Here is a 9,614-nt window from a genome sequence, read left to right as displayed (position 1 = left end):
TGCAAAAGTTCATTAATAAGTTTCAGGTCAATATCTTTGGGGTATGCTTCCATCAACTGTTCAATACCTTGTTAAATTTCTTGCTTAAAGGTAAAGGGTAAAGGGACCCCTGACCATTAGGTCCAGTCGTGACCGACTCTGGGGCTGCGCGCTCATCTCGCATTATTGGCCGAGGGAGCCGGCGTATAGCTTCCAGGTTATGTGGCCAGCATGACAAAGCCACTTCTGGCGAAGCAGAGCAGCACACGGAAACGCCGTTTACCTTCCCGCTGTAGCGGTTCCTATTGATCTACTTGCATTTTGACGTGCTTTCGAACTGCTAGGTTGGCAGGAGCTGGGACCAAGCAACGGGAGCTCACCCCGTCACAGGGATTGTGGGGGTGTGCGGGTGGAGTTCTCTGTGTAAGGCACAGGTTTATTGGGGAGTAATCAATCAAGTGATTTACCACAGGACCACTGGCGCCAGCCTGTCTGTTTACACATCTTCCTTGTTTGCATGAGTCATGTATAAGTTAAAGGTTAATGTTTTTTACGAGGATAGGATCCATAATAAAGGAGCTGAGGCTGAGAGGCAGTCAGCACTTCGCTCAGCACTCTGCTCATGCTCTCTATCTGAAACTCCTGACTCTCGTCTCATGATTTCCTCGCACCTAAGAGTCGGCTGGTTCTCCGACAAGTGGTGCCCCGTGTGAGGCTAAAAAGTTCTACGCCATTGTTGAAAGGACGCACGTCGTGGTCCTGCATCAGCTACTCACCCGCCCGGCAAGGGTTCAGACGTCTACCTCATCTTAGGATCCCCGGTGAGTTGGCTCCCAGCTGTTGCTTATCTTTCTCTTCCTGCATTTACAATGGGCTCTTCGCTTTCTGTGCCACAGAAACGTTTTCTTAAAGACTTAAAATACCTGCTGACTTCTAACAATCAGCATGCCTCAGAAGACGATCTTATTGCTTTTATTCATACTGCTTATGAGCACTGTCCATGGTTTCCAGAGGATGGAACTTGGGAATTAGATTTTTGGGACAAACTTGGTGAACATTTTCATGCTCATCCCAGCATTGGAGTACGTGTCTTAATTACGTGGGGAAAAATAAGAGCATGCTTGGCACTAGTCGTGCCAAAGAATATCTTTCTGGCAGCTGCTCCAAGCCTCCCCTCTGCACCGCCCGCATGCATGCCTCCCCCACTGAAGCCTTCTGTTTCTCCGGCATTGCCTGCCCCCATCCCTCCTGGTCCGGACCCACCTAATTTAGCTCCGCCAGGAAAACAGCAACTTTCTTTGTCTGCCACCCCACCCCCTCCAGCTTATGTCTCTCAGGTTTTGCCTGCATTTCAAAGTACCAGGCCCACTGTGAAGCAGGAGGGGGGGAATACTACGAAGCTCCAGGAATCTCTTAAAGCAGCAGCTCCTTTGCTGGCTTTTGAGTCTACTGTGATTGTGCCTGCGGGACCTGGGGGTGGGGCACCACGGCACGAGCAATTTGAACTCCGATACATCAAAGAATTGTATCAGTCAGTAAGAGACAATGGATTGCATTCCCCGTATACTCTTGGTCTCTTTGGCACTATTTTTCAACAGCAATTATTGCCAGAGGATATTAAATTACTGGCTAGAACAGTGCTCAAACCAAATCAAATGATGGTTTTTATGCAAAGTTGGACCTGGGCTTGTCAACGCCGAGTCCATGATATCCAAACATATTTGAATAATGCTACACTGGCAGCACATGCCAATGCCGTTGCAGCCTTGGCAGCAGGGGCACCCCCCCTCCCTCCCCCTGTTATGTTAACATCTGCAGATGTCCTGGATGGTCTCACAGGGGCTGGAAATTTTTTAACAACTGCGCAGCAATTGGCTCTGGATCCTCAGTACTGGGACGCCACAATTTCAGCTGCCCAGGAGGCTTTGATGTCTGTTCCTCCTGTGAAGTTAGGAAAAGGGGGGCGATGGGGGAGCGTGCAGCAAGGACCCACTGAACCTTATGGCGCTTTCATAGATAGACTGTACAATACCCTTAGACGCCAGGTTCAAGATACAGCAGCGCAAGAAGTAATCATCAGACAATTAGCCTTTGATAATGCCAATGATGACTGTAAACAAGCTTTGCGCCCGCTGGTAGCTACACCTGATGTGGCAATAGCCGACATGTTAAAAGCCTGTCAATCAATCGGCTCTGAATCCCACACAGCAAAATTGCTTGCCGCTAAAGACATTCCTGAAACATGGGTGCACCAGCTGACAGAGGATCTCACCTCTGCAGGGCTTAAAATCGCCCCGGAAAAAATTCAACGCACCCTGCCTATCACATACCTGGAACACAAGGATACACAACAAGCAGCAGCACCCCTGATACTGCAGCTGCATTTTCCAGCGGTACTCTGGCTGGTGGATCTACAACTGCTGTTAGGACATTCGAATTGGGCAAAATCATACATAGACCTGCCAACATGTGTACTATCACCTTTGTACACTGCCCTGAAAGGACATAAGCAACCGGCAGACATCATACAGGATATGGCATCAGCCCTGGCAACGATTAATCACCATTTGCAAAAATCTATGGTGGATCGCCTGGATTCCACAGGACTATTGTCATTGGCTGTTTTTGCCACAAAATTGCTGCCCACAGCTGTTCTCTACCGGCCTGCAGAATTTTCTCAGTCTCGCGTTTGTCTTGTTGAATGGCTACACCTGCCCCATGCACCACTGCAAAATGTCTATACTTCTCCAGCAGCTGTTATGGACGTTGTTATCAAGGGAAGACAATGTGCTGTGGCATTGATCTTTCTTTCCTCTGTCTCCTATTACCTCCGTTCCCTGTGCTCCCCCTCCCCTATCCCCTTTGCTCTTACCCTCTTCACAGATGGGACAAAGACAAGGGGGGTGGTTGTGTGGAGGGAGGTGGGGGCCTGGAAGACAAGATTTACTACGGAGCAGAACTCCGCTCAGCGTTCTGAATTGGCTGTGGTGATCTTGGCATTTGATCTGTTTCAGAATGTGAAGTTTAACCTGATTGTTTGTATTCAGTTTGTCTCCAGATTTTTGACATTCTTGTCAGTGGCATACATTTCCCTGCTCTGGATGATGATTTTGTTGCAATTGTTTCTCTCTTTGCAGCGTCTGCTACAAGGTGCTGTAGCAGATGCTGCTTTGAAGCAAGAGCAGGTCTTTTCTTTGTTTTTTGACCCTCTGCTGAGCCATGCCACCTTTCATCAATCCGCCAAGGTTCTTGCCAAGTCTTTTCAAATATCAATTTCTCAGGCACGAGACATTATCTCGCAATGTTTTTCTTGTTCTAAAGCCCCTACCATGTTTCCTTCTGATGCTGTCAATCCCAGAGGGATTGCCCCTCTCTCAATTTGGCAAATGGATGTCACTCTCACCCCGTTGTTAGCCTCTTTTTTCAAGACTGCACCTCACGGTGGACACGTCTTTGGGCTTCATCTGGGCGACGCCCTTAAAAGGGGAGACAGCCAGGCACGTAATACAGCACACTCTGCGCTGTTTTTCAGTCATGGGAAAGCCTAGCAGCATCAAAACGGATAATGGCCCTGCGTATATTTCTAAGCGATTTTCTGATTTCTGTAAATTGTGGAATGTGAAATTAACTCATGGTATTCCTTTTAATTCTACAGGACAAGCAATTGTTGAGCATTCAACTTTTAAATCTCTGCTTTTTCCACAACTTAGTGGAAAGAACGCTCCTATTGCTGAAATATCTAATATTGTGCATCAAGTGCTTTTTAATCTTTTATATCCACATTATAAGCAGCTTCCTCCAGCAGAATTACATTTTAGAAAAGAGGAGGAGCTGCCTCGCTCCCTTGTGTCTTTCAGGAAACATCCGGATCCAGCATGGCGTGGCCTTGTACTGTTGATTACCTGGGGACGTGGATATGCCATCGATGGGGACCCTCTGTGGGTGCCAGCACGCTGTGTACGACCCTGGCGATCATCTACAGCTTCTTCTTCAGCCCATTCAGTCGCAGATGCCGCTGAGGGAGGAGGCAGACCTTTCTACACTCTTTCTGGAGGACAGCACCTGTCACCCGGTCTGACACACCATTGCATCTGGCGGCATCGTGCTCTAAATATGGCTGCACTCCGTTAAGATCACCTTCCATTTATTTGATCTGCAAGCCATAATCGCTCTAGGCGTGCTGCCATTTTACAGAAGTATCAAAGACATGACTCTTATCATTCCATATGGAATAATAATACCTATGTACAGGATATTTCTCAGTTTGCGAAATTGCTTAACTATTCTGATTGTTGGATTTGCTTACATATTCCCTCGTAGTCACAACACGGGTATATTACTGCATGGTATTCCTATCAATGACTCTTTTAGAATTAGTAATAATATGAGAGATAATCGTATTAGTTCACCCCCTGTTATATTATCATTATTAGAAGTAGCTCCACGATGTTTTCGTTTTAATCACGATAGTAGCAGATTTTTAGGTCATTACACTTATTGTAATTGGACTTATATATTAATGGTAGCTCTTGTTTTCTTAACGTCACTACCCAAAGCGGCAGGCCCAAGGTAACAATTAATAATGTTACCAGATACATGACATATTACCAACAGGCTACATGCCGTGATTTTCATTCATGGTTTGATTGGATGAAGAAGAGTTGGAGATCCACATGCGTGTTACAATCAAATCTGTGGCTTTTGTGTGGTAAGAAAGCATACAAAGAGATTCCCTCTGCTTTTTCAGGGACTTGCACTCTAGGGGTAGTGATACAACTGGTGTATAAGTTAGATGTTCTTCCTCACACCCGCTTGCGCAATAAACACGAAGTCAATGCCCCTATAACACAATATACTGATACTCAGATAGCTCGTAGTATTTTGCCATTATTAGGAGTAGCAAAATGAATTATAGAGATCTGCATCACTTAGCTAACTGGACAGAGGCTTTGTTCAATGACACAGTTAAAGGCATGAAACTGATCAATACAGAATTACAGGATGTGATTTTAGCCTCGAAAAGAGGCGTATGTGCCTTAATACATAGTCATTGTTGCATGTATGTGCAAGATAATGGTCCTGACATTACTCATACTATACAAGAAATGGAGAACTTGGTGGCTGCACGGCCCTTCCAACCTGCCGTGGGTTTTGATCCATGGGAATGGCTGCTGTCTTGGTTGCCTAACGGTGCCTGGATCAGGAAAACACTTTTGACGGTTATAGGATTAGCCTGTGGCTTGGTTATGTTATGTTGCTGCATTCAATGTTTACCCTCCCTCTTTGGTCAATGCATGACCTGGTTTCAGGCTGCACGCCCCTCCACTGGAATTTCACGTGGAGCCTTCCTTGTGAGGTATCAGCGACTCCCTATCAGGCTTCCCACGTGTTAATTTACCCTGTTGCTTAAAAATAAACAGAAAGAGGTGATGTGGGGGTGTGCGGGTGGAGTTCTCTGTGTAAGGCACAGGTTTATTGGGGAGTAATCAATCAAGTGATTTACCACAGGACCACTGGCGCCAGCCTGTCTGTTTACACATCTTCCTTGTTTGCATGAGTCATGTATAAGTTAAAGGTTAATGTTTTTTACGAGGATAGGATCCATAATAAAGGAGCTGAGGCTGAGAGGCAGTCAGCACTTCGCTCAGCACTCTGCTCATGCTCTCTATCTGAAACTCCTGACTCTCGTCTCATGATTTCCTCGCACCTAAGAGTCGGCTGGTTCTCCGACAAGGGATTCGAACCGCCGACCTTCTGATCAGCAAGCCCTAGGCTCAGTGGTTTAACCACAGCGCCACCTGATGCTGTCAAATTAGCAAGAATGGCAAACAATTGTGCAACATCATTGTACACAGTACTACTTCTTTTTAAATTGGCTTCAAGTGCATCTAATTTAGGAATAATGGATTTTATCCTAAACTTATCTCTTGAAGAAAGTGCATCTAGGGCATAAGGTGCACTTCTGTCATTTCTTTGCCATTCCCTCACTCTTTGTCTCCTTTTTTTGTAGTTGACATTTGACAAGGTGGCTTTTGCTTGTTTCTCAAGCTAATCAAAATCACCTCTAATTTTCCTTAAAAAGTCCAGAAGTGAACTGCACAAGAACTCAATAACAATAACAAGGTCAGGCTTTGCTGACCTTGTGAAAATGACCTAGCACACGGGTCCAAAAATGCAGCATAAACACAGATTCCAGCTCTTCCATTTTCTGCAAAAGATTGTTAGCTTGGAGCTTGGTCTCCCCCTTCCCATTAACGTCAGAGTCAATATGAGGTCCAGTTACCAACCTGCAGCCTGGCCTCCTGCCTATTACAGGTAGTTCTGGATCCCTCCGAGGATCCTTTTCCACTGCTGCCTTCCCTGATCCCCAAGACCTCTCACTGCCTGTGGGCAATCTGCAGGGCTCTGTGAAGTGTGAAAGATAGACTTCCCTGCCCGGGAGGGGCAAGGCCAGTGTCAGTCACAGTTACCTTGCTCTGTTCAAGCCAAGGAGGAGGGAAGGAATGGAAGAGACTAGGAGAGCTTGTTTGCCTAGTCTATCTGCCTCATGCGGCCTCCCACTCGCACTCTCCCACTGATTATAATGCAGCACGTACCACTACTGACCTGACCCTTGAGCTGAGGAAGGCTGTGCAGCTGGTTGTTGACTCTGGGCCTGTTGGCTCTGGATTCTGAGATGGAAAATTCTGGGGTGTGAAGATACTCAGCAGCCCAGCTCAGCAGGGTGAAAGTCCCTGCAGGTCTCTGCGGTTAGCAGAAGAAGGAAGTTCCAGCCAATTACAGGAGCAAAACAGCGGTCAGTAGACCACAGGTCTCCACACAGAGTAAGAACCCTGAACAACACTTTACAGACCTTCCCTTTCTACCCAGAATACATATCCAGAACCATCCTTGATACATCACTGATACATCATGTCACAAGGAGGGAGGGGAGTCATGAGCTTACCCACAGGGCAGTCTTGAGCAGGTCGCGCGCCCTGGCGCTGAGGGGCGGAGATCGCTCTGGCGCCCCCCCGCAGGGCGCGGCGCCCTGCCTACCGGTCCAGCGCCCTGGTGCACCACGCCACCGGGGGTCTACCTAGAGCTGGCCCTGCTTACCCAAGTTCATCAACTTGCCCTGGTTATCAGATCAAGTTTCCAACACCTTAAGTACCTGCCACCTAAAGAACAATAAAACTATCTTTTTTAAAAAATAATTTTTTATTAATTTTACATGAATAGACCAACACAGACATATCAAGTACATCCACCCTTTTCCACCCCCCACAGGCCTCCCCTGCCACGAGAGAGTCCCATGCAGAGCGAGTAGTCGAAGGTGGTCTATTTTATGGCTGGGTTTATCCCCCCCTCCCCCCCTGAGTCCACCTCCGCCACCAGTGGGCCCTAGGCCTAGGGTAATGAGAGAAGACAAAGGAGGATATCCACCCATCCATACATGTCCTTAAAAAAGGAAAAGAAAAAAGAAAAAGAAAAAAGGGAGTAGAAAAAAAATAGAAAAAGAAAAAAGAAAAAAGAAAAACCTCATATAAACTCTACCCTCCTTTAATTGACATTGTTTTTGTGACTTCCCCGTGTCTCTCCCCTATTGATTTTCATATCTTATTATACCACTTACTGATTGCAGTTTCATTCTGATAATTTCCACTCCTAATCTTTAACATAGATTCGTACAGCTAATCATTATCCTTATACTTTATCTCTTATTCTGGTTACCTTAAAATTCATCTTCTCCTGCCCCCCCCCACTCCTGCCACGAGAAGGTCCCATGCGTGGTGGGCAGTTGGAGATGATCCATTTTATAGCCTGGTCTTTCACCGCCCCCCTCCCCCCCGGAGCCCTCCCTGCCACCAAGGAGCCCCAGAGGAAAGGGAGGGAAAGAGACAGCGAGCCACCAAGCTACTATCTCTATATTCCACTATTTAATTGCTAAACTATTCAACTTTCCATCTCATACCCCTAATTTTTCTTTTTCAAATTTATAAAATCCCCCCGCCTAATCTCTCCTCCAAGAGGATTATCCTAAATTAAACTTGATTATTCAAACATTAAACCTGATATTACAACTCTATCTCATCCTTTTCTCCCTAGAATTTCCCCCCATTCAATACAGCAAACCATGATACAGCCAAGATTTCAAAACCTAAAATTTCTGTCCTGTCACAGATACACACAACCTTTCTCATCCCACCCCCACTCTTTCCCAGTCTGAAATCCTTCTTTTGTTCCTCCCCTCTTTCTGCCACCTCTTGATCTTTGATTCCCATCTTTCCCCCAATCTCCCATTCATTTTTTGGTTTTGGTTTTCCATTTCAAAACCCGTTATAACAAAGTTCCAGATTGACTCTTGTTCATTCTTTTCTTCTTGTCGAGCTACTCCTGGTTCCTTTTGTTTATTTTCTTGCCCGTCACCCACTGGAACAGGCTTTTCATCTACTTTCTCCTTTTCCAAGTTCCTTTTTGGTTGTTGTTCCCGTTCCTGGTCCAAAAATCCCTTTAACAGTAAACTAAATTGTAAGTAAACTAAATAAGCTACAGGGCTTAGCAAATTGCTCTTCCTGTTTGGGGGGGAGGGCATTCAATTGTTGCCTTGGTTACATGGCGCCCACCATTTTTGTTGTCTCCACGTGCGTGGTGCCATCTTGAGGGTGGCCTTTTGCGCTAAACAGCGACGGCCATTTTGAGAAGGGCATTTTGTTGCCCGCCATTTGATTTCCCACATGTGTGCGGCGCCATTTTGTGTGTGGCCTTCTGCTTGGTAGCGGCAGCCATTGGAGGAAGGGCGCAAATGCGGCCCAACAGAGTTTGCATCTTGCTTGCTCTTTTGCCTTAAGCAGCATAACATCAGCTAGCTCATACCAGGAGCATTTATATCATTCCTTAGGCCTCTTTCGTTCTATGCTATCGCGATTGCTTTCTTATCGGAATTAATTGGTGGAACTAAGGAGAAGTGAGCTTTATTGTTCAAATTATAGATATTTTGGGGCTGATCTCATTTATTCTGGATTACTGGCGCAGCTAATTGACTCATTTAAAGTGCTTGCTCATTTTCACTGCCTTGTTCAACTAATTGTTTGTCTAGAGAGACTTGCAGTCATTTTATCCAAGTTTATAGTTATTTCAAGGCTGATTTCATTTACTGAGGATTGCTCTGTAAAACTCCTTTCCTCATTTACAGTGATTTCCTTAAATACTCAGGTCATTACGTCTCATTAAGTCATTATACTCTCTTTATTATCAGTGAATCTAGGGGGACGTGCGCTTTCTAATTCAAGTTTATTAGTTCACTGTAAGATAACATAGGCATTTAAGTGCTAATCTCATCAACTGATTCACTCATTTACATCGCTTTGCTAATCTGTTAGCTCATTTCATTTTGGTTTAGCGTCAACACTTGGCGTTTATTAATTAGGATAATGGCATCAAAGCGCAGTCAGCGTGCAGCTTCCAAGGGTCCCTCCTCTGGGGACAATTTGGCGCAGGTGGTTTCCACGCTTCAATCCATTTGTAAATAGTTGGGCCCCCTGTGCAGTACGCTGGCCTCAGCATGTAGAGACTCTTAGGATAGAGTTACGGATACACAGGATTGTATTCCGGACACCGCACCAAGCGATGGGGAGTTGCCTTGTACTTCTGCT

The sequence above is a fragment of the Zootoca vivipara genome, chromosome 3, assembly GCF_963506605.1.
Source record: "Zootoca vivipara chromosome 3, rZooViv1.1, whole genome shotgun sequence".
NCBI classification, from domain to species: domain Eukaryota; kingdom Metazoa; phylum Chordata; class Lepidosauria; order Squamata; family Lacertidae; genus Zootoca; species Zootoca vivipara.
The sequence above is the reverse complement of the archived record's forward strand: the minus strand, read 5'-3'. Positions refer to the sequence as shown.